Raw genomic sequence first — 25,801 nt, forward strand, 5'->3', positions numbered from 1 at the left:
TAGCATGTGCAATTCTGCTCTACGACATGGATCAGATTCTCTACTGGTGAATTGAATTCGTTCAATGCTGGTGCAGCGGGTCATCAGTATTCAGGCAGAAGGAGGTCAATATGTCACGTGCGGAGTGCTTTCCCCTTTGCTCAATGCTAATGCTTTCCCCTTTGATCAATGCTTGACTTTGATATCTACAGTCAAGCCTATGCGGACGATGTAGCCTATCTAGTCACGGGCCCATCTCTGCCGGCTGAATATGATTGACACTTAGTGTAATGTAAATGGGCTCACCGCTAACCCAACCAAAACTAGTGTTGTGCTCTTCACTAGAAGGAGAAGGTTGGATGGTCTCATTCCCCTTAAAGGAATCTCAACTCAGACTTCTCCCGAAGTGAAGTATCTAGGAGTAATTATGGATACAAAACTATCGTGGGAATCTCACGTGAAACACAAGACTAGCAGCATTTTGGCAATGCAAACAGGTATTTGGAAAAGAGTGGGGCTGTCACTAAAGGGAATCCTCTGGATTTATACCTCTATGAGCAGACGCATATTCAGCGTTGTATGGTGGAGCAGACTCTTAATCAATAGCGTGGGAGGTCTGGTGGGCAGTGAGCGGACTTAAAAAAATTCTGTGTGGTAGAATCTGGAAAAAAATGTGGTAGATTAAAAAAAATGTGGTAGATCTCAGGTTTTAGATCAGCGATCGGCATTCTAACACATTCAAATGATTTATTAAGTGAAACTGTGAGCTTTAAATGCACTGCTCAGCTGCCGCTCTTCGTATACGTGTGAAACACACATGTGCTCAGAGAGGATGCCGACCACTGTTTTAGATCAAACCTTGTATAAAAATTAAACAAATTCTGCAAGATTTCACCTAAATTGCAAACTTTTTAATTAGACTCTAAAAAAATTATTTTATTATAATAAAGTGCAAGATTTAAGTTGCTAAAAATTGCGTTGAGTTTTGGCACTTTTCTTCCTTGACAGTTTAAGCAGTTTTTTTCCATATCAAGATATTTTTCGAACATATTTTAGGAGATTTTTGCAACCTTGCGGAGTGCTGCCAGCTTTTCATTTTATCACATCACAATGTACAGAACAAATGTGGCACGTTCCAGAAACTGCTACTTGAGATTTACCGATTTTGACAATTCTCTAGTAAAAGTAAACAACGCTCAGAAACTTTAGATGCACTTAAATTTGCTAATATTTTCACAAAAATCGCCGTTTTTGACATTTTCGCTATAAATTCTTTTTAAAAATCATATATTTTGCAATTTAACACAATAAAACTACGTTTCCTATCAAAAAATTGGTTATTGAGAACATTTACTATTTTACTGTTTATTTTATCCTCCCATTCGTTTGTTTACTTTTACTTGAGCAATTTCATCGCCGCCGAAAATGCGGAATCTTTTATTCTTGTTACCATATAGTGTTTAGTGTTGGACAATTTTTGCTCTTAAAATTAAGAAAATTATGTCGAGCAAAAAAAAACTACTCGAAGACGCGAATATGTGGTAGATTTCTGACCTTGAGTGGTAGATGTGGTAGATGCTCAAAAAAGTGGCAGAACCCCCACCTCACTGGTGGGGAGGCCTACAGGCTAAAAAGAAACGGATGTTGGTATAACATCGAGTGGGGTGAGACGGAAATGGCTGGCGGAAGAGATCTGAGCATTTGTGTCTTTTCAATGCCACGGGATAGTACGCCACCATTGCCTTTGTTGAAGAGCTTCTATAATGCTGAGTTCACTGAGGCTGAATGTTGTTTTAATACCAGCACGGAGCCCGGACTCTCACGATGTCTTATCTTTACTGATGGCTCCAAAACTGTCTCTGGGTCAGGCTCGGGGTCCTCATAGAAGTTAATGGGAATAAGCTTCACTTTTCTCTCGGGGAGTATGCTTCGGTCTTCCAGGCTGAGGTATTTGCAATCCTCAAGGCCATGGACTACGTGGTGGAAAATAGGTGGAGGAGGAGGAGTTTACCTGCTGCAGTGACAACGAAGCTGTACTTAAGGCATCAGCCAGACGTCTAACTACCTTCAAACTAGTTCGGCAGTGGAAGTCTCGACTAAATTATGTTGGCAAACATAACAAGCGTTTTTACTTCTGAGTGCCAGGTCACTCGGGAGTACCTGGTAGTGAGACATCTGACCATTTGGCCAGAACTGGCTCAGACCAGGTATGGCACCCACCTTCGGCCATCGAAGCCACCATCATAAACTGGGTGAATACTTCGCTCAGAATACTTCCGCAGAAGGTCGATCTAGTTTCTTGCTCTCACTGAGCAGACGGGACCGCAGCTAACTTGTTGGACTGCTAACTGGTCACATCACGCGGCACAAACACCTGACTGTGATAGACGTACATGACAACTCCATTTGCAAATCCTGCTTTGAAGAGGATGAGGCGGTGGAACACTTTTTGTGCTTTTGCCCCGCTTTTGCAGGAATTAGGTATGAGACATTTGGCCGCAATGTGTTGCGAGACGAAGACCTAAGCTCTTTAAACCCCTTCAATCTGCATAGGTTTATCTGTAAATCAAGCAGATTTAAAACATACTAAAATGGACATGAAAAAAGTACAATGGACGGCATGTAGTCCGAGTTTTGTTTTCTGCGAGCGTTTTGTGCCTGGTTCCAACAAAAAAAGTTCAAAAGGAGGTACTTTTAAACAACTTTTTGATGTGTATACATCTTTGGTTTCGGTAGGGTAAAATTTGCGAAGCTGTAACTCATAGCCCAGCAGAAAATTTCGAAGGGTAGAAAAAATTTTAATTTCATTAGAAGCACCCTGTGTTTACTTGCTTTTGCAAATGGTTGCAGACATTTAGGCATATGCAGAGTAAGAGGAAATGCAGTGCAAACGATAATTAATACCTATATGTATGCATACTTAGGTTTGTATGTACATACATATGTATGAACTCATTTGTTGCTAGTGGTTTCGATATTCGTAGCATGGTTTTAGGCATATGGTTAGTAGTCTATTGATAGCAAAGAAAAAAGATAGAAAGCAAGACGAAAATTTTCAAAATTTTGAAATCATTTTATCTGGGTCCATTGATAATTGATGAGCATACATGTACATATGTATGTATGGATGATATAACTGCTCTGATCCAATACTTTCGTGTTAAAAGTGAGAGTAGAAAGTGAGTAACAGCAAAAAGTACGGAAATAAAGAAAGCATCGGGTAAAATCTTTCAACTTCATTCTCTACACAACTCTCCAAAAACCGCTCTCAATTACAGGGTTTTGGAGTACGGGATCATTTTTCCTGTAACCTCCTGCAAGTTCCTGTAAAAACCTGTTAGTTAATTGAGTACTGGATCAGAGCTAATACAAGATTGCAAGAGAAGACGAGAGTAAGAGGAAATGCCGAACAAATAAATTTAGCTTCCCATTTTGCAAACATATATGCATTCATGACGTTAACGTAAACGTATCGACAGATGAAAAAGAACCACAGAATATATTCCTAAAAGTAAGGCTAAATTTAGAAATATATACAAATAGAAATGCTCAAACTACAAGCTCAAAAACACAAATATTGATGTGGCATTTCAAGATATTTTAATGCCCTTGAGTCAAAAGTATATATAGGTATCTTATTTTATAAATCATACCGATAATTTCATGTATTGAAGATCAAAAATGAAAATGAAATTTATTTTTAATTTCTAACCTAACCTACATGTACATGGGTGTAACTGAATCGCCTACTAATACTTTTACATATAAATTATTATCCTAATTTTCGAGCTTAACCTCTTACTTTATTTTAAACATTTGCAGTTTTAAATATCGTAATACGTCATTTCTAAGCATTTTGAGTTAAAATTTTCATAAAAATAATTTTGCCCGCCTAAATCGGTCAAATACCCCCATGTGCATGGGGCAGATTTGCCGCTGGCGTATGTATGTGCCCCTTAAATAGAATGGAATGTTTTATTTGCAAACAGATAAGTTAATAATATTAACTAAATATCGTTCTAATCTCATAATTTTACACAAAGGCAGAAACATGGTTCGTAATTACAAAAGGAAGACGAATCGAAGTGATTTGGACGAGGAAAAAATTAAACTTGCTATGCAGGATTTTCTTTCTAAGCGATTTAGCATAAGTGAGTCCGCGCGAACTTATGGCTTAAACCGCACCACATTACGTGATCGAAAAGCAAAGATGCGCAAATGAAAATGTAATATTTTCATCAAAATACGTTTCAAATCAAGTACGTATTTACAAAATACCAAGAAGGAGAAATAGCAGAATGCTTTAGGGAGTGCTCTAACCTGCAACATGGATTCACGTACACCATTGAACGAAAAATCGTTTTTGAACATGCTGAAATTAATAATATGAAAACTCTTGTATCTTGGCTAAATAATAAAACAGCAGGTATTGATTGGATGCAAGGCTTCATGAAGCGAAACAAAAGCTTAAGTTTAAGAAAACTAGAAAATACTAGTCTTTCGCGTTTAACGGGTTTTAACAAAATGACAGTAATGTAATTTTTTGACAATGTCCAAATTTAATATAACAAATTTTCATTTATTTCTGCTGACATTTATAATCTGGATGAAACTGGCATAACTACTGTACTGGCTTCACCAAAGGTATATTTACAGCGTTTTTTTGATCACATTTATTTTTTATGTCGTGGTCAGGTGATTTCAACGAAGGAAAAACGCACTGTATCTCAGGGGGCTTCCGCAGAAAGAGGTTCGCTTGTTTCAATGGTGGGCATTGTAAACGCCGCTGGAAATGCTCTTCCACCGGTTTATGTTTTTCATCGCCTGAATTATAAAGACCACTTTGTAAATGGGGTCCTAGCGGCTGCAAAGGCATTGCAGGCAAAAGTGGATGGATGTCTACTGAAGGCTTCTACGATGTTTTGGGACATATCAAAAACAACACAAGGTGCTCCAAAAAGAAGCCGATTCTGCTTTTTTAGACAACCACATCTCACATTGTAGCCTGGCGGCAATTCTGTTTTGCAGAGGTAATGGCATCCATATGGTTACCTTTCCCCTCACACTTCGCACAAGTAGCAGCTTTTGGACGTATCAGTGTTTGGACCATTTAAAAAATACTTGACCATTTCACTCAATGATTTTCTTTTGTCCGCACGATAACAATCTACGACATACCACATCTTTCAAAAGCTCCTTTTAAAAAGGATTTGTTTCCGAAAACATTTGCAAAGGATTCGCAACAACAGGGTTACACCCATTTACCAGACAAGTTTTTCAAGAGTCAGACTTCATACATATAGCTGTCGAACATCAAACAGTTGACACCGACGATGCATCGCAAATGATCGTAGAGCAAAGAAACATTTCAGCTGAACCTAATACTTCTTACACGCCTTCAGTTACACCGCCACTTCACAGAACTCCAGAACAAGTTCGGCCTCTTTCTAGGAAGAGGCATCTAAAATTTCTGACATCTACACCGGTAAAAGAAGAGAAGGAAAAGACTGTACCAAAAAAAAGTATAACCCAGAAAATTTGCCAAGAGAAAGACAGTTTCCAAAAAGTTTATCGCCTCGGATGAAACATCAGGCGAATCCTTGGTAATAAGTTTTGCAGACACGGATAACTGGATCTTTCGTAGGTACTGATAAATTGGATTTAAATGATTATGTTCTGGTGCGATTTGAGGGTCAAGTCGAGCAATTTTTTATTGGCCGCATAATACGCGAACTCGAGAACTCATTCGAAATCGAATTTTTGCGAAAAAAACCAAATCATGGGTTTTTATAGAGCTGGCTTCCAAAGTTATTTCATCCGCCTGGAACTTCACGAGCAGCTGCAACCTTTATATTTTACACAGATTTAAAAAGAATTAATGTGAAGTAGAACTGATGTTAGCATCATAGGATTAACCTTCTAATTTTTGTTAAAGATGAACTTTTGTAATTTTGTTTTGTTCCTTATAAACATAATAAATTTGAACTAAATTTAATATTAAAGTTTCTTATTTTCCGTTTTTTTTTTGGTCTTGGCGTTTGCACCCCCATCTCGACGGCGGCTCTACACTGAGAAAAGAGTTTAGTTACATCAACTAAATATGTTTTTCTCAACACATGATTTGGTTATAGTTACATTATTTGTTTATAGTTACCCAATCATGTGTTGAGAGGAATATATTTGGCTGACTTTTTTCTGAGTGTACCCCATGGGTGGGGCAGTTTCACCATTTTGGATCGGTTCAAAAATCATTAAAAAACTTATAAAAATTCCAAAATAAATTACTGTAGGAAGATGAATATAAGATGGTGTACTTTTCGAGATGCCAAATTAAACAAATGAATTCATCGGTTTACTTTCCGCAGAAATTTCAAAAAAAAATGGCGAATGCTTCCCCTCCTACCCTACATATCGCTAGCTAAGAGTGAAAGGTTGCTGTTAAGCATGGTGGAATAATACCAGTAGTGCGATTCACTAACTTTTAACAATGAGACTTATCGAGTTGTAAGCTAACAATTTTTGTTGTTTGCAGCAACGATTGTGCGATTCACTAACTGTGCTGCCGCTATTGGACACAAATCCATTGCATATGCCATTTTATGTGGAAGAAAATGCGCAACATAAAAAACATTATAAAAAATCAACGCCAACTTTTAGCGAATTGAAACTTGCACTTTATTAGACTAAAATTGAATGGGCTACAAAACTGCATACCCGAAAATCTTATAAAGGTTCTCAATAAAAAGTTAGAAAGCTTGGAGGAAATATTTTTAAGTTTGATTCATTTTTGTGAATTTTATGCAAGCTTTGAAACTTTTATTATGTGGTTTCTGTTGAAATATAGTAGATGGAAGTACTAAAAATAAAATTATTTAAATTAATAAATAAATACACATAAGTAGCAAACACCATAATTTGGAATTTTGTTGCCATATTTTACCCGCAGCTGTAAATAAAAAGTTTACAAAAACATTTAACATGAAAATGAATGTTAATATTAAAAAAAAAATCACTGTATGCACATTTTGTACATATTTATTTTGAGGACTGATTTTATTATGCTAGTAATAAAGACATTTTTAAATATTAACATACATATATGATATTTATATTTTTAATAAACGATGTACACGTATTAAATTGAAAACTTTAATTATTCAATTCCTTTAAATTCAAGGCATATTCAGTTCCTGTAAGATTAAAAAATAGCTTTATAACCTTTTAACTTCCGTTTTTCTATATTTGTTTACACCCTATTGGAAAATTACAACCGGAACACATAGTTATATACAAGTTGTAACAAACTGTTTTGTTTGTTATTTAATTTGTATTACTTGTTTTAATAGTGTATTCTGCACCTAAAACCGTATAAACTCTAGTTTTAAACCTTGTGCAACATTTAAACAAAATTCAACAAACTTTCGTAAAACTTCAAGTTTTTTATCAGAATAATAAAAAAATTATGTATGCAGTTAGGTAGCCCATTAAATTTTAGTACAATAAAGTGCAAGTTTGATGTTTCTGAAAAACCCTTTGATTTTTGATATTTTTTTTCTATCGGTGCTGTGCATTTTTATGTTTTATTAACAACGCCAATCTGGACGTCGTCAAATTACGGCCTTCGTTATCGTTAGCGACAACAGCTGATTTGGCGCTAACGAATATTGTTACGTTTACTGAATAGCTAAATTGTTAAAATTGTCGTTTAGCTGACTTAACAATAACAAGAGTTGTTAAAATCGCGTAGTGAATCGCACCACAGGTACAGTAATAAGAGCGAGTAGGAAGATTTGACACTACCTTATTGGAAGTGTTCGCCCCTTAGATTTTTTTAATGGGTAAAGGCCAGAAACATTAAAAAGAATTACGCTTTTTGACTACAGAAGGGGTAATAATTTGAAGTTTTTTATTTAATATATATACATACTTAATATTAAAAATTACTTTTGAAGTATCCCTATTTGAAATATAAAAGAACCGTTTAAATTAACTAAATTTAAGCATAATTTATTATTTTTTATTCACCAAACAATTTTGTGGATTACGCTTGTATTTAGTATTGAAAGACAAACACTAACAATAAGAAGGAGCTTTAAGGATTTACAGCCAATGTCATAAATAGTAATAAGAAACTTAATAAAGATATTGACGCTAATAAGAGTAATGTGATGTACTAAATCCAAGGAATAGTTCACACAAAGAGAAGCAATCAAGAACGTAGATACTGAAGACCACCCAGATTGAGAAGTGTCTATATCATTCTAGATGAAAGGTCCAACTACGGTTTGAAAACACCATGTTAATGCCGCACAAGCTGGTATTTTTAAGCAGAAAAATATGTTAAAGTGGTGAAATTAGTAAACAAGATTTTTTTCAAATAATACTTCATGGACTCACCGACAAATGCGTTCAAAAATCTTAATAAAAATAGCCAATGCAGTAACCAATTAAAAGTGACAGTTAATGCGGTACAACTCGATGTCTTGAGGCAAAAACACTTTTCAAATCGCGAAATTAGTAAAAAAGATTTTGCACAAAGAATACTTCCAAGGACTCACCGGCGGATGCATAGACAAATCTTGATAATTTTATGAAGAGATGAAATTAGATAATTGCAGTCAGAAACGTGAATACAAAAACGCAACACGTGATATTAATGGCAGCCGGATTTTTCCGTACGGTACGGATTTTCAGGTATGAAAATGGTTGTAGAGATTCAACGGACGGATTTTTAGCTTTCCGTCAAGATGCACGTATTTTTCGAGTGTTTTCGCAAATTGTAAAAATTTGCCTGTTTTACACATATCTTATAGGTTTCTTATAGCTCCTGAACCCTTAATTTTTTTATTAAAAAAATTAGCTATTTTCGTACTTGAGGGACTTATGTATTAACAGCTTGACGATTTTACAAATCAACATGAGAAGAGGATTTATAGGCCTTTAAAATTACGTATAACAGACTATTGGTAGAATTCGATTATTGGCAGTTTTTGTCGCGTAAAATTAAAAAAACCCTAACTTTCGTTCTAACTTTAACCATCGCTCTAAACATTAGGGTCGACAACCCACCTGAAAAGTTTTGTTACATGTACATAAACTAGAACACACTGCTTGTTAAAAAGCTCTAGTCAGAAAAATAATAAGTTTATCTGTGAAGCAATCAACAAATAGGACTAAATAGTGGAAATATGTGTTTCTTTATTTTATGTTATTAACAGTACCGATTTCGTGCGGATTTTTCACCCCCCACTTTTCGTCTTTGTACGGATTTTAGACTCTGGCAGCCCTGATTAATGGTTATAAGGTTTAAATAAATAAATTAAAATATGGGAAGTTTATAAAGATTAATCGATTATACCGTTTGCTTTTCAAGCGCTTATTTAAATAATTTATACGGAAATGCATCCTGCACTTAAAAAATAGCTTTTTCACATTTATTGGAAGGTCTATTTCATGGCTGTGGGGTAATAACTTTTCGGAGAAGTTGGTGGTGCCAGAAATGACTTCGCCATTAAACATTTGAAATATCCAACCTATTCAGCCTAACCTACTCCGCTGGTGAATGGAACAAACGGACGCCTTCGTAAGTCCATGTTTTTGTGCAAATTACACAGCTTGGCCTAGGCATTATTAATTTTTTAATCACAAATAAATTATATAGTATTTAAAATCGGACAATAACCACGCCCACGCACGGTAATTTGGAGAAATATGAAATCTTCGATAAATCAATAAATATTAAAGCTACTTTATTCAAAATTGATGCTTGCAACAATTCTTTACCAAGAAATACGTTTATGATAAAATTTTGGATAATGGGCGTGACACCACCCACTTATGATCACATATATGTATCTCGGTAACCGTTCTACCAATTTGTACCAAGCTCGGTATGGTTACTGTGCTTGCCACATATAAGCAAAGCTTTGAAAATTATTGAAATCGGACTAAAATGGAGGCCGCTTTTCTTATAACGGTAAGTTTCAGAAATGCTTGAATCTTCAATATTTCGAAATTTAAGGACGCTAATTTACTCAAAATTGGTACACCCCGGCTTATCATGTAGGGGTAGCTTTCGGAAAGGTGAATATCATGTATTTAATACTTGCGCCGGGTATTTAATGTTCGGCTCCGCCCGAACTTAGAATTTCTTACTTGTTTCTGAAAAGTTTTATTTTGATGTACTGGAACTTGTTGATTGACTGGTGCTTCGCTGGTACTTCGGCAAAGCAAATCAAAGCTGTTGACCGGATTCGGACGCAAAGATTTTGAACTGGAACTTCTCAAGGAGTTCGGTGAGTTCGGAGATGTTTGCGTTAAAGCAAGGTAACATCTACGTGTATTTTGATGTTATTTTTGGTCTCTAAAGCGTCAACAAGCTGTTCAGATTTTTTTTAAAGATCAAAGACAAGACGGACGTATTAAAAACTGATTTTCAATAGATTATTTTGTATGAAAAAAGGTTTAACATGCAAATAGATTTTGACAATTCAAAATTTTTATTAAAATAAATATAAAAGATTGGACTATTTAGAGGCCAAATAATTTGAAAAAAGAAACAAATCAGCTGCTCTACTGCTACTACCTGTTCAATATTTAACACCAAAATTGTGCATTCGCATAAAATAAACAGAAAGTTAGGGATGAAAGAATGATAAAATTAAAAAGAAGAAGTTTTAAGACATGGTAGCATTTTAGCTTACGGTAGTAGATGTAGGTGAAATTTAGCTTGGCAAAAATAGTGCATTCTCTTCCACAAATGTGGTACCGTCCGAGCACTGGCTATTAAGAGTAAGACTTCGTTGCTACGCACACAAGCGCATGTGTGTGATAGTGTGAGTTCGCCCATCTCTGTTTTAAATTGATATTTGTTTAGCGTTTTTCTCGTTTAGATATGCTTTCATTCTGCAGCTCACAGATGCGTCCTTATAGTTTGGTAATACAAAACAAAAATTTTTATTAAAAGTTTAACATCTTCGGACCTTCTGGAATCTAACCAATCTCTAAGCATCTAATCATCTCTGTTCACAGTATCCAAGACCATTCCCCAATTGATTTCTAACCTTGGACTACAAGTTGAGACACACTTGAGAAAAACCATTTTTCTCAACATGGCAGCAAAAATACAAAAATATTCAAGTGGCAGCGTGGCAAAGCATATGCATTCGAAGAATACAATCGAGGCGTAAATGCATGAAAAGTGAAAAGGAATCGAATTGGAAACAATCGCCCTCATTGCGAGAGCCGTGTCGAATGCAAGTCGTTTTTCGAGAGTCGAATCGTATCTTAAGTTTCACGCCATTGCCTAAAATTTCCACTCGACTAGTGTATTAAAGTGGGAAAACTTGGCAGCACTGTATAGTTTACGACGATTTTCGTCGTTTACTTATTTCAGCACGGCTGTATACAATGCCAATATTGTCGAGTCGTACAATTGAGCCTAATTTACGACTTACGCAATGAGGCTGAATATCAAGTGAAAAGCTACATAAGAAAGACTTTAAAATAAAAGTGCAGTAAATAAATTTTTAAACGATTGGAACTGTAAATTAATCAAGTAACTTTTAAGCAAAAAACATAACCGACGTCAATTCTCGTATAAAAATTTAGGAGTTCCGTTAATTTTATCATGATGCAATGATAAGAGTCCCCCTGTACTCTGGCCCAAAAACAATTTTTCGTACAAACGTTGCAGCACTTTCTTTATTACAAAGAACATAGAATATCAGGGAGCCATAAACATAACCAACATCCTTATTTTCTATGATTTTGGGTTCTGTTTTATTCTGTCAAACTGGTACTCTCGCACTATTGCAGTCTATCATTCTTGCTTAATTTTTTAAGGTTTTTATTTTTTTAGGTTTGTCATTTTTATGCAAAGGTAAACTTTGAAATAGCTTGGACTTACCACTGATTTGTGGCAATTTTTTGTTCGGCGCATTTTCTTCCATACAAAGTATGTTCGACAATTTATATGTATGGAGAAAATGAACAACACCTTACACAAAAAAACACTTACCAAAGGTCTTAGTTAGGTACTTAAAATTTGCACTTTGAAATGAAGTATAGCCGTTCATTCAACCGAATACACACAATGTTTCTAAGAAATATATTCTAAAATCTCAAAATTTTGATGAAACTTTTTCGAACTTAGCTAACTAACTTTTTTACAAAGATTGAAGCTTTGAGCTACACATTCATAAAAAAATAACAAACATTAAATAATTCTACAGCTTATACTTTTCATATCCATGAATTTTTTAGGGAATTAGTATCTCTTTTTATAATTTCACTAAAATAAAGTCGGTACCGTTTGATAAAAAAAAACAACAAACTTAAAAAAATAAAAACCTTAAAAAAATTAAGCAAGAATGATAGACTGTAATACAGCGGGAGTACCAGTTTGACAGAATAAAACAGAACCCAAAATCATAGAAAATAAGGATGTTGGTTATGTTTATGGCTCCCTTATATTCTATGTTCTTTGTAATAAAGAAAGTGCTGCAACGTTTGTACGAAAAATTGTTTTTAGGCCAGAGTACAGGGAGACTCTTATCATTGCATCATGATAACATTAACGGAACTCCTAAATTTTTATACGAGAATTGACGTCGGTTATGTTTTTTGCTTAAAAGTTACTTGATTAATTTACAGTTTCAATCGTTTAAAAAGTTATTTACTGCACTTTTATTTTAAAGTCTTTCTTATGTAGCTTTTCACTTGATATTCAGCCTCATTGCGTAAGTCGTAAATTAGGCTCAATTGTACGACTCGACAATATTGGCATTGTATACAGCCGTGCTGAAATAAGTAAACGACGAAAATCGTCGTAAACTATACAGTGCTGCCAAGTTTTCCCACTTTAATACACTAGTCGAGTGGAAATTTTAGGCAATGGCGTGAAACTTAAGATACGATTCGACTCTCGAAAAACGACTTGCATTCGACACGGCTCTCGCAATGAGGGCGATTGTTTCCAATTCGATTCCTTTTCACTTTTCATGCATTTACGCCTCGATTGTATTCTTCGAATGCATATACTTTGCCACGCTGCCACTTGAATATTTTTGTATTTTTGCTGCCATGTTGAGAAAAATGGTTTTTCTCAAGTGTGTCTCAACTTGTAGTCCAAGGTTAGAAATCAATTGGGGAATGGTCTTGGATACTGTGAACAGAGATGATTAGATGCTTAGAGATTGGTTAGATTCCAGAAGGTCCGAAGATGTTAAACTTTTAATAAAAATTTTTGTTTTGTATTACCAAACTATAAGGACGCATCTGTGAGCTGCAGAATGAAAGCATATCTAAACGAGAAAAACGCTAAACAAATATCAATTTAAAACAGAGATGGGCGAACTCACACTATCACACACATGCGCTTGTGTGCGTAGCAGCGAAGTCTTACTCAATAGCCAGTGCTCGGACGGTACCACATTTGTGGAAGAGATTGCAATTTTTTTGCCAAACTACATTTCTACTACATCTACTACCGTAAGCTAAAAAACTACCATGTCTTAAAACTTCTTCTTTTTAATTTTATCATTCTTTCATCCCTAACTTTCTGTTTATTTTATGCGAATGCACAATTTTGGTGTTAAATATTGAACAGGTAGTAGCAGTAGAGCAGCTGATTTGTTTCTTTTTTCTAATTATTTGGCCTCTAAATAGTCCAATCTTTTATATTTATTTTAATAAAAATTTTAAATTGTCAAAATCTATTTGCATGTTAAACCTTTTTTCATACAAAATAATCTATTGAAAATCAGTTTTTGGTACGTCCGTCTTGTCTTTGATCTTTAAAAAAAATCTGAACAGCTTGTTGGCGCTTTAGAGACCAGAAATAACATCAAAATACAAGTAGATGTTGCCTTGCTTTAACGCAAACATCTCCGAACTCACCGAACTCCTTGAGAAGTTCCAGTTCAAAATCTTTGCGTCCGAATCCGGTCAACAGCTTTGATTTGCTTTGCCGAAGTACCAGCGAAGCACCAGTCAATCAACAAGTTCCAGTACATCAAAATAAAACTTTTCAGAAACAAGTAAGAAATTGTAAGTTCGGGCGGAGCCGAACATTAAATACCCGGCGCAAGTACATTATACATGATATTCACCTTTCCGAAAGCTACCGCTACATGGTAAGCCGAGGTGTATCAATTTTGAGTAAATTGGCGTCCTTAAATTTCGAAATATTGAAGATTCAAGCATTTCTGAAATTTACCGTTATAAGATAAGCGGCCTCCATTTTAGTCCGATTTCAATAATTTTCAAAGTTTTGCTTTTATGTGGCAAGCACAATAACCATACCGAGCTTGGTACAAATTGGTAGAACGGTTACCGAGATACATATATGTGATCATAAGTGGGTGGAATTGTTGCAGGCCTCAATTTTGAATAAATTAGCTTTAATATTTATTGATTTATCGAAGATTTCATATTTCTCCAAATTACAATTATATGGGAGGTAGGCGTGGTTAATGTCCGATACTCGAGTTATCGTGTGCACAGACGGATGGACGGTCACGGCTTAATCGATTTTCCTTTTCATTCTGATCATTTATGTGTACAACTGTTGCAGCAACAGCAAATTTTTCTAAACTGATTGCTTCGGCTGACTGTGTAAGCAAAAACAAACTGCTTTACAATCATTTAATCATTTACTAAAGTGTTAGTAATGTTTTTTTTTTGTAATAAAGAGTTGTGCTCCAGAGTTTTGTGATATGAAAAATTCATTTCTGATATCTATTTTTTATTTAAAGAACCGCAAGGTGGCGCTTCGAAGCAAATCTACTATATATTTGTGGGAGTATGTGTGTATGTATGTGCCAGGTTGCAGCCTAAACGGAAGGACAGAATCGAATAAAATTTTGCCAAAGTTATGCCATAACTCCTGGACCTATAATAGGGTAAAAAAATTGTAACTCGCCAAGGGGGGAGGGGGATGGGGGATACCTCCCAAAGTGAAAATTTTTAATCAGCTCTAACTTCGGAATTATAGTCGCATGAACTCGAAATTTGAAATGCACAGATACCTATGGTAGGTGCTTATGCAAAGATATATGTATATAAATGAGTTTGTAAAAAGGGGCGTGACACATCTCATAGGTGTGGAATCATTTATCAGCTATAACAGCAGGCAGTATTAATGATCTCATTGTATTGCTTTTTGAAGATTTGTTATAATTGTTCAAAGCGAAATTCAAATAAATTATAGATGATATGAGTAGTCCACTTGCAAAGTGCGCTATGTAAAATTTTATCGATTTTTAGTTTTTGGTGAATTACGTACCAGTATTTAAAGTAGTTTCATGTCCACTAACAACACAGTGCAAAGCTTTTTATATTTTGAAAAAAGTAGCATCACATGTTAACTCTTCTTCCAAAAGTCGCTATCATACTTACTTATAAATTTTCAAAAGTATACAGCTTCTGATGAACTTAGGAAACTGCTTTAGGTCGTATAGACTATTAATATTATCTTATGTCATGTTATGTTATGTTACAATTTTATAAGGCTCATATTTATCCAAATTTTCAGCTAATAATAAAAAAGATTCAATTGAAATGTTACTTCTTGTCGTAGTCGTTTTTTCAAATATATGGCTTTCTATTATAAAATCACATAACGATGTTTGCAAGTGGACTACTCATATGAAGTTCACCAGGTCATCTTCTATATACTAAGTTAATAAACGGATTAATATTTATTAAAGTGTTACGAACGTTATTTTTTTAATACAATAAGAAAAAAATATCTATAATTTAAAGGAGTGACACACAATGGCCAGAGTCGTTGCATGAGTGTATTCTTTCATATGCATATGTATATATGGGCTGTTCTTACCGTTATATATTTTTCATCCACTCGCTTATTCCTTACCGAAAATTTTAAATAAAAATTCAACAAGTTTTAACCACTGGGTAAACTTAATAAACGAAATATATTCTCTGGTTAAATTAATAAGCCTGCCCGGATAACACAAAATCCTAAGCTTGATAAACATTTGGTGTTATAAAAGTTTTATAAAGCTCTTCTTGTAATTAGGAAAAATGCCGGAAAAAAATTATAAAATTGATTGATTGATTGATAAAAATAGAGAGGAAATTATGGCTATGACAATAGAAAGTAGAAAAAAGATACCTCGTGTTGAAAGCAAAAAGGATCTAAAACCAAAAAAAAAATAAATACACTGTTAATCATAAAAAAATTTGTGATTCGAAAAATTATTTTGAAATTTTGTAAAACTTTATTTATTTTTTTTTTTNGCTGTTCTTACCGTTATATATTTTTCATCCACTCGCTTATTCCTTACCGAAAATTTTAAATAAAAATTCAACAAGTTTTAACCACTGGGTAAACTTAATAAACGAAATATATTCTCTGGTTAAATTAATAAGCCTGCCCGGATAACACAAAATCCTAAGCTTGATAAACATTTGGTGTTATAAAAGTTTTATAAAGCTCTTCTTGTAATTAGGAAAAATGCCGGAAAAAAATTATAAAATTGATTGATTGATTGATAAAAATAGAGAGGAAATTATGGCTATGACAATAGAAAGTAGAAAAAAGATACCTCGTGTTGAAAGCAAAAAGGATCTAAAACCAAAAAAAAAATAAATACACTGTTAATCATAAAAAAATTTGTGATTCGAAAAATTATTTTGAAATTTTGTAAAACTTTATTTATTTTTTTTTTTGGGTTTTTAAAGTTAAAGTTTTATTTACTTACAGTAATGAACAATAGTGAATTTTTCGCAATATAGGCAAAGTATTGTTTAGAAAAATTCCAAGTATGCAGTTTAATAATCCATTCAATGTTTGTTTATCAAAGTGCAAGTTTAAAGTTGCTTGAAAATCTGAATATAAAATTGCAATTAATATGTAGATTTATTGAATTTTCCTGAGTTTTTGCAAGGTTTACACATTTGATTTTTTTGTGTTTTGGTGTAGTAAGAACTATGTTTTTATAAAAAATTATCGCATATATGTAATGCGAAAATTTACTGTGCCAAAACTTTTGTTCAACACTGTACATATAAAAAAATATATACGGTAACTTCTCCCGTTACAATAGTAAAAAATATGTAATTTGAGCTGATTACTAGGTCTGGCAAATGATGGATCGAGAAGTAAACAAAATTTTCTAAGAAAGAAAGTCGCACCATTTTTTCCCAAATTTTATTTTTAATTTTTACTCAAAATCAGAATAGTTTTTGACACTTTAGATAAACAAGCAAAAACAAAATACACATTAATGTTTTTTTTTTCTCTAATACCTCTTTGATATGCCTTGGTACTACCTTTTAAGTTCAAATTTCTTTAACTGTTTCGAAAAATTTCAAAAGGTTAGTAATCTCAGTTAAGAAAGGTACTCATAGATCAACACATAAATTATGACTTTCAATCACTTCACTTCTCTATGTAGCTGACGAATTTCATTACAAATGGCTGCTCAATCAAAAAAATTAAAAGGTGTTAGAGAGTTTAAAAATTCTGTGGCGGATCTTACTTGCTCCTTGGATATTCAGAAACGACAGTATCGATGCCACAGTAAACATTTTCTTATCCGGGCAACATATTAACCATTTCCTTACTAACTATCGTTCAGTGCTTTTTTTGATTAAACTTACATCTCGCAAAATATACTCTTATTGTACTTATCTTAATTTTTGGGTTTGGGGAGAGTTTCCGACCTTCTCTAACTAAAGAAATCTGGAATAATTTCACATTTATTTAAAATAGTTCGTCGGCAATGATTTTTTTAAGTTTTCCGGCATTTTAAAATCATATACATATGTACATTCATATGTAAAATTTAAAACAAATAAATTAAATTGCTCGAAGATATTGTTCCCAGCATACCAGCGGAGTCCGATAATAGACCGAAACGGCCGGTTTTCAAAATGTTCTTAATTTGGTTTATAATTGGTAAGTACTAAAGTGTTTGCATCGTTTCTATTTATTGAAAAAAAACGCTAAATTAAAAAATGATTTACATATTATTCAGTAAAAAACAGATCAAAACGAAAAAATCCCGAAGTAAATCAAAAATATTTTATATCTTGTTTAAAATGAGTTCCTTTTAGGTTGGAAACAAAAAAAAGAAGATAAAAAAATAACACTTTGACTCTCTTCTGACTCTGTATTCGAAGCGCTCCGAAAACACCCATTCAAGGTGTTGCTGTGGGCGTCCTTTTTCATCCATATTCAGAGCGCTCCACAGTTGCTGCCTATAGAAATGAACGCTTTGTTTAATGTAAAACTTAAACAAATATTCCATGCAAATATTTCAAAAGTGGTCTAATGATTTTTTAATGCGAAATGTTCGTGCAAAGTCTCAGATCGAACATTTTAACTTGATACATGACTTGTCTCTGTACGATTAGTAGATCGCTGGGAATGGGCGCCTTGTCTCAGAATAATAAATAGTATAGATTTTGAATTAATAAAATACATTTGTTGAATTGGTACACTGTTACCGTTTTTGCATATTCTGCTTTTACAAATCAAAATCAAAAATCATTACTTTCATACTATTTTTGGTTTTCATTCTCTGTTCTTGGTTGAGGTATGAAATAGTTGGTCACATTTAGTCTGTTCCAATAGCAGTCCGGTTTACAGGATTTAGTCAGAACTTACAGGAAGTCGTTCCTATTGACATAAAACCTGTAAGTGGGAACACATTTGAGAGAGTAACTGAGCAACTGTTCCTAGTCAGAAGTTACAGGATTTAGTCCGGAGTTTTTTTTCCTTTAAGTTCATGAAAAGTGTCAAACGATCAGCTGATTTACATGTGCAAACAAAAACAGAAAGCGGTGAAAGCAAAGAACCTTATATTTGTTAAAAAATGGTAGTAAACAACGAAATATTTGAATATGTATAGATTTTAATAATTATTTAGTGATATTTCAGCCAAATCAGTGTAGTACCAATGACAGGTAAACAAACCATCTGACGTTTTTACAGGAAATAGTGCTTTTTGCGTTCCTATGCACTTCTGCATCTGTTTTCCTTTTACTCTCATTTGAGAGCGTAAAATTGTAGTTTGACAGTTCCACAGATTTTAGTCCGAAGTTCAAAGGAACAGACTAATTATGTATGAGTGAATTAGTGTGAACAACTCATGCGTAGTCATGAATTTCCACATAATTCAAATTCTAGCGAATTGCAATTGTTTTAAGTACACTTCTTGATAAATTTGAAGAGGAATTTTTGTAATATTTTCAGTCTTGTACAAAAATTTTAGTGAACGGACGTGTTGTGCGATAATATTTTCAGCACTAGCGGGCTTTTAAAAGATATGCATTTGCATATGTAAATGCTACTTTTTTGTATGCCCCCGTATATGAAAATGTATCAGAAAAGTAGCATTTACATATGGGGATACGTATCTTGTAAGAATGCTTGAATACTGTTCCATTGATTGTATGTTTGAAACATTAATACAGCCATATGCATACAGCAGTACTACAAGTGTATGGTTAGAGTATGCATACGTTCTCAGAAACCACACGTGTTAAATGGAAATGAAGGTTCATTTATACTGGCATATATGTTACCGGCCAAACCCGATCTTAGGAAAAACTAGTTTTGCCTAGGCTAAACTAGATCAGAGGCGACAGTATTTTTGCGGAAACCCTTCCGCGTAGGCGGCCTTCGGCCGCACTTCAAAAATATAGCCTCCATCAGTCCAACTCCAGGTACGCGGTCCACAATATTGTTGCGACCAACTTGTTTCCGCATTAGACGGATATACACTGAGGAGCAAAACTGGAACAGTAATACATAATGTAAATTTTCTTGCAATATATGAAGACTTTTTTGTAATCTAGTTTTGGAATTCACATTTCCAATGTTTATTCCATCAGAAGGCCTTAAAAACAATAATTAATACAAGCAGATAAAGAAGAAAATTGCAAAAAAACGTAGCAACTAGATTGTTCCAGTTTTGCACCCGACAGAAAATTTTACCATTTGCTTGACTTTTAATAAATTGGCCATAACCAATTTGAATATTTTAGCTTTTATGGTAATCTTGGGATACTTTTGCACAGGTTTTAGACGAAATCTGTTGAGAACGCGCACCGGTTTTCTTCAACGCCATGCCCAAGATCTTGCATGCGATTGGGCGAATTTTCGTAATTGAACAGCAGCATTTTCAAACAATTCCATAAGTTTTCTGTTGAATCAATTCTGGGCTTTACGCAGGTCACTCCATGATTATAAAAACTTGGGATTTATACCTATTTGGCCCCACTTTCGGGGGATATTTCTGATCATTGTCCTGGTAAAATTGATAAAAGTCTGCGAAAAATATCCTCAGAAATTGCCAAATTCTTTGAAAATGCTCATTTGTTGTCACTTTTCTTTTTACCGTCGATTTTACCACAGTTCTTACTCCCTAAGGCGTAACACGGCCCTACATCATTAAATGTACACATACAAACCTAATAGTTTAAATATTTTTGGACGTTAGGCGTATCTCTGATGCAGGTACACAGCACTTGAATCAATATTTCGACTGAAAACGTTTCATTTTATCCTCAGAGTTAAAAAACTAAGGGCCGCGCCCTAATCAATAGTAAATTTTGGTGGAATAATGTGGTCGTTTATGAAGAACTTGTAAATTCCCGCTTCAAAATAATACAAATCCAATGTTTTTTCTTAGTAAAAATGCGTTTCTGACAAAAAATTTTTCTGGATGTCAAAGCAGGCTTTCTCCTCTTTATCTTTGTGCTGCAATAACTTGTTCCCATGTCTTACATAATGTCCAGTCACTTGCTTTGTGGGGAAAAAGCAGTAATTTTTGATTTTGAACCAAAGATTTTTGGTATGCCTAGCCTAGCAAATTGCAATTTTTTGTGGTCTCTTGATCTTGCAGACTGAGGTCCGCCCTTTTATCGCTTGTTTAGATAACCATAAAACGGACATTCGGCCGATATGATTTCTTTCTTTATAGCGTAGTCTTTCTGGCCGTTTTGCAAAAACTTTAAATTCTTTTTGCTTGGGTTGTGCACTTAAAGCACTCACAGCGAAAATCCCAAGCGCCTTGATTACAAAATTGCAGGAAATTGGCCAGAACTCCTCTTTAAATTATGAAATTCCGCAAATACTAAGAGGGTGCAAAACTGGAACAATCCAGTTCATTTTTGTTTGGTAATTTTTTTCTGAGTTTCCATATGCGAATCTTAAAATTTGTATGGTCAAACGTTTAGTTAAACATCGGTAAGGCGAAATGCAAGTTTGAATTACCATAAAGTAAATAAACTGAAGAAGTACATTACCACAAACTTAACTTTCCGTTCTATTGTTCCAGTTTTGCTCTTCAGTGTATTAGATCTAGGTAGAACTAGTTTAGCCTAGGAAAAACTAGTTTGTTCTAAGATCGAGTTTGGCCGGTAACATATACACACACAGCAGCAAGCTCATGCCACCAACAGCGATGTCGTATGCATAAAATTTCTACTGGAATGTATATACTAACGGGTGATTTTTTTGAGGTTAGGATTTTCATGCATTAGTATTTGACAGATCACGTGGGNGCCAACAACATTTCGCTTGCATAGTCTTCTGTTCTCTTTTCACTGCAAGTTGAATTATTTAATGTCTATTGCAAAATTTTATACAGACAAGACTAAGGGCCGGATTCACCGTGCTTAGTTAAACGTTTGTTAACTTAACCACCAACACAAGTTTAACTATGAATTTATATTCAGAGCAGAGCTGCCAACTTGGCGGAAACCTTGTCATTTATTTTACTTCAAATGTCACTTAATTTTTCAATTTGGCACAAAGTGCAAAATGGCACTTTTGAAAAATAGTAATATTTCAATACATTTTTGTGAAATCCTTCGCGTGTACTTCGTTTTCTCAACTAAAATTTTCTAATTTCTATAGTGCATACAACTGGATTATCTTACTTTGGCATTGAATTTTTGTTTTAGAAATGTGTTTCTAATTTTAATGCTAAATGGGAAGAATTAAAAATAATGGCACCTTTTTTGGCACTTTTATTTTTCTATTTGGCACATCCACTTTTTTATCCTCAATATGGCACTTCTTAGCCAAGTATGGTTGGCAGCCCTGCTTCAGAGTTACATAGTTAACTATGGAAATTCATATCGCCTGAAAATATACAAATTCTAAAAATCAAGACTTTTCTATTCAAATTTGAAATTCGTTCCACAAAAAAAAATTATTTAAACTTTTAATTTGTTTAAACTTTTGTTAACTGAGCATTGTGAATATGAAAATCAATAGTTAAACTCTTATAAGTGGTTAATAAATAAAATAAAAAAAGGCGTGAGTACTAGGTACTCATGAAATTTGATGTGTAAACATATGCGTACGGCAAAGAATAAAAGTACGTTTACATATAAATATAATCCCAATGAAAGCTCGTTAGCTGTCAAATTGGTTGTGCTTAGTGATAGAACTTTTTAGAATAGTATCGATACTAGTACTCATTTAGAATACTGTAAAGAAAAATCGATGCCAGTACTCATATTTGCAAAAAAGTGTCGATAATGCTCATACTTTCAAATATTTTTAGGGCAAACGCGAAAAGTGAACATAAGGCTGTTTTGCTGTTATGGCCTCTTTCTATTTGTAAATTAAACAGGCATTGCTTTTAATAGTTGAAACCTGATCGAACAAGCATTTCTAAAGGAGTTTTTGGAACAAACATGTAATTAGTTTACTTCTACAAGCACAAAATAAATATTTTTTACTCAAAGTTTTTAAAAGCAAATATTTTATAAGTATGTTTTTATAAATCACTTTACTTTGAAAATGACATGGAAATGTAGAAACCCAGAAAAAAAATGTGGTGAAAGCCATTATCTAAAGGAAAGATAAGCTTAATCCGAATTCATACAAAGTGGTAACGGCAGCCCAAGAAACACCAACAAATTATAAGCCTGTTGACCATCAGAACAAAGCAAAATACAACAAACACATCATTTTGACAATCAGTACAAACTCGCGTTGAAATCAAGAGATTCGTTTTCCAATTATTCAAGAATTTTTAACCGAGCCCAACGTCGCAATGACATCTTATGTACTACGTACTTTGGGAGCATTTGTAAATTCAAAACCTTAAAGCTGTTTCTCGAGTTTAAATGACATTAATATTGGATGTAGATAATTTTCGACTGTTCGCTACAATGATGTTGTATAATTTTGAAAAAATTTTCAATGTAATTGAAAGAACGAAATTTTGTATGTAATTTTTAAAAATTTGTTTATTAAAAAAGCTTTAGCATGTCGATTCTTTTTGGTATTCGTGATATTTATTCAGTACTTGTCAAAAAGTATCGAGTTCTCGATACTACTCAGTTCTCATGAAAAGTATCGATATTCTGTACTTAGTACTCGTATCGTCTTATCACTAGTTGTGCTTGTTATTCACACAACTCGAGGAAAAGTTAAGCTTCTTCTCTGTGCCACCGTGGCTACTTTTTTGCTACACATTATGCTATTTAAATATATTTAAACTTAATATTTTATTAAAAATACCTTGACAAACCTCTTTTCCTTGCTAGCCTCAAATTTTTTTTACTTTTACATTTGACATTCCTCATCTTCTTCGCAAGTATAATCGATAAACCTAGGTTGGTTTAATCTGAGATTATTTTATAACTAGCAATACCCGGCGCGCGTTGCTACGCCAAAGAAAAACACATGTATTTAAATAAATAAATAAATAATAATAATAAATAATATTTTTAGTTTTTTCATTTGGTGTGTAAATATATAAATTTTGTGGTGTCCCAACTCGTGAACAGGCGACGTATAATTGGCCATGTGAAAAGCACGAATTTTTCAAATCCAAACCCGCAATAGTTAATGATTGCCCTTGTGCTTTATTTATAGTTATAGCAAAGGCAAGACGCAAAGGGAATTGAAGCCGCTTGAATTCGAACGGTAAATCGTTGGGAATCATCGGTATACGTGGAATCAGCACATCTTCGCCTTTGAATTTACCGCTGATGATTGTTGCCTCGATCAAATTCGGTGTTAATTTTTTTATTATCACTCTGGTTCCGTTGCACAGTTTCGGCGCGTTCAAGTTCCGAATAAGCATCACTGGTGATCCAACTTTTAACGCCAACGAATGAGGAGGCATTCCAGGTGGCTCCAAAGAATTAAGAAATTCAGTTGGGTAATTAACAGCTTGATCTTTGTCCATTACTGTATCAATCGATTTATATTCGACTGCTTCTCCTGGAATTTTCAATTGAATTTGACCGTTTAATTTACTAACATCATCGTTCTTCGGAGCTAAAATTGCACGTTCGCGGAGCCATTCCGGATTTCGGTAGTTGATCGTTAAGTTCGGAAATACTCTGTCGATGACGTCTTGAATGCTCTGCTGCATTTGACAAAAGTTGGACGGAAATGATATCTCATTTGTTGTGCGATCAATATGAACTTTACCCTTTCCGATATCTAAAAGTTGCTTTGAAAATATTTGGGCAGACGTATCTTGCAGCAAATGCACTCGCATATTTGTAGTGAGCGTAATTTTTTCGACATAGTTCCACAGATGCGATGCCTTTAAGCACGCGTTCAGCTCGTCTGCAGGCGTTGATCGTGGTATAACGGGTAATGTTTGACGAAAATCACCTGCAAGAAGTATAAGAGCGCCTCCCATCGATTGGTCTTTTCTACGATGCATCAAGTCTCTGTCTTGTACAGCATTTCTATCTCGTGTCGGTGCTGGCATACCGAGTTGACAAAGAGCTTTGTTGTTGATTGACATGCATAAGTCCTTCATTACTATTAAAGCTTCATTGAAAATGTCATCCGAATATTCCTGACTTGGATCGCTTGCACGTGCTTGTCTTAGAATATCTTCACTGAGGCTTGCACGATGCATTTCCCACAGTTGTCGAGGATTCGATGGTGCGCATGTTGTTAAAATTATCGCAAACAAAGTTCGTATTTGCTTTGGATGGCACGTGAGTGATGCTTCGGTCAGAGTTGTGTTCCAATTCTGATCATTCTCAAGTAAGCCCAGTTTATAGCACGCTTCTCTGTACGTTTGGCATTCTACTCCGTCGATGGTTTTCAATGCAAGGAATGATGTCGGCCCTTTGATTGTATGCAGCAACAACCGCAAATAATAGCACTCAGCATTATTTGAATGAACAGTATACACACGTCCCAATGCATCGGACGAATATATACCAGGATGCTCTGGAACAATTGCACCTCTTTTTCTTCTGTTGAACTTTTTTGTCGATGTGTTCCAAGTATAATATTTGGGCACATCTTGATACAGCAACGTTTTAGCAAAATTTTCGGATGTACACAATTCGAAAAAAGCAGTCAGTGTTGTGGTTTGTGGTTGCTCTGCTCTATTTTGCGCATTTTCTTCGGTGAAGTAAACCCGCTGACCATTTTCCAAATGAACAGCGAGATGTTGAACCGTTGGATATCGTTCGTGAATATTGAATGCAAATATCCGCCATACTGCTTCGTTACTGCTGATGTAGCGCCCTGTTTGATATTGCGTGATCTCATCACCTCGATTTGCTAATCCGAATACTGACATGTCACTGCCCTTGTTAACATATTTACAAATATATTTTATGGACTTTACCGAATTACAATACTCAACATTGATGTGAGCATTAAACATTTTTGAAAGTAGTGGCGAGTATGGCACGATCCATCTATTGTCTATTACTACGTTTATACGCATGCATAAGTCGCTTTAATTCATGTCGCCGCGATTCAAAACATATGTGTAAACTGAATTTCAATTCGCTTTGAAAGAGCGAAGTGTTTTGGCTCACACTCCATTTCAAATCGGTAGTT

At 34.4% G+C, this 25,801-nt stretch overlaps 1 protein-coding gene and 1 long non-coding RNA gene across 5 annotated transcripts in view; one reads left to right on the forward strand and one right to left on the reverse strand.

The window, feature by feature from the left end:
• The window catches only part of emp (epithelial membrane protein), a 281,014-nt gene that overhangs the window by 145,280 nt on the left and 109,933 nt on the right, over positions 1 to 25,801 (reverse strand). The gene's annotated exons all lie outside the window — the stretch shown is intronic.
• Positions 20,040 to 25,801, forward strand: part of LOC108358083 (uncharacterized) — a 10,674-nt gene continuing 4,912 nt past the window's right edge. The window contains exons 1-2 of the long non-coding RNA XR_001846710.1: positions 20,040 to 20,115; positions 20,384 to 20,385. This is a non-coding gene — a long non-coding RNA (uncharacterized LOC108358083). The remainder of the gene's footprint in view (positions 20,116 to 20,383; positions 20,386 to 25,801) is intronic.

The sequence above is a fragment of the Rhagoletis zephyria genome, unplaced genomic scaffold (genome assembly GCF_001687245.7).
Source record: "Rhagoletis zephyria isolate East Lansing unplaced genomic scaffold, Rhagoletis_zephyria_1.1 Rzeph_scaffold_00203, whole genome shotgun sequence".
Taxonomy (NCBI): Eukaryota; Metazoa; Arthropoda; class Insecta; order Diptera; family Tephritidae; genus Rhagoletis; species Rhagoletis zephyria.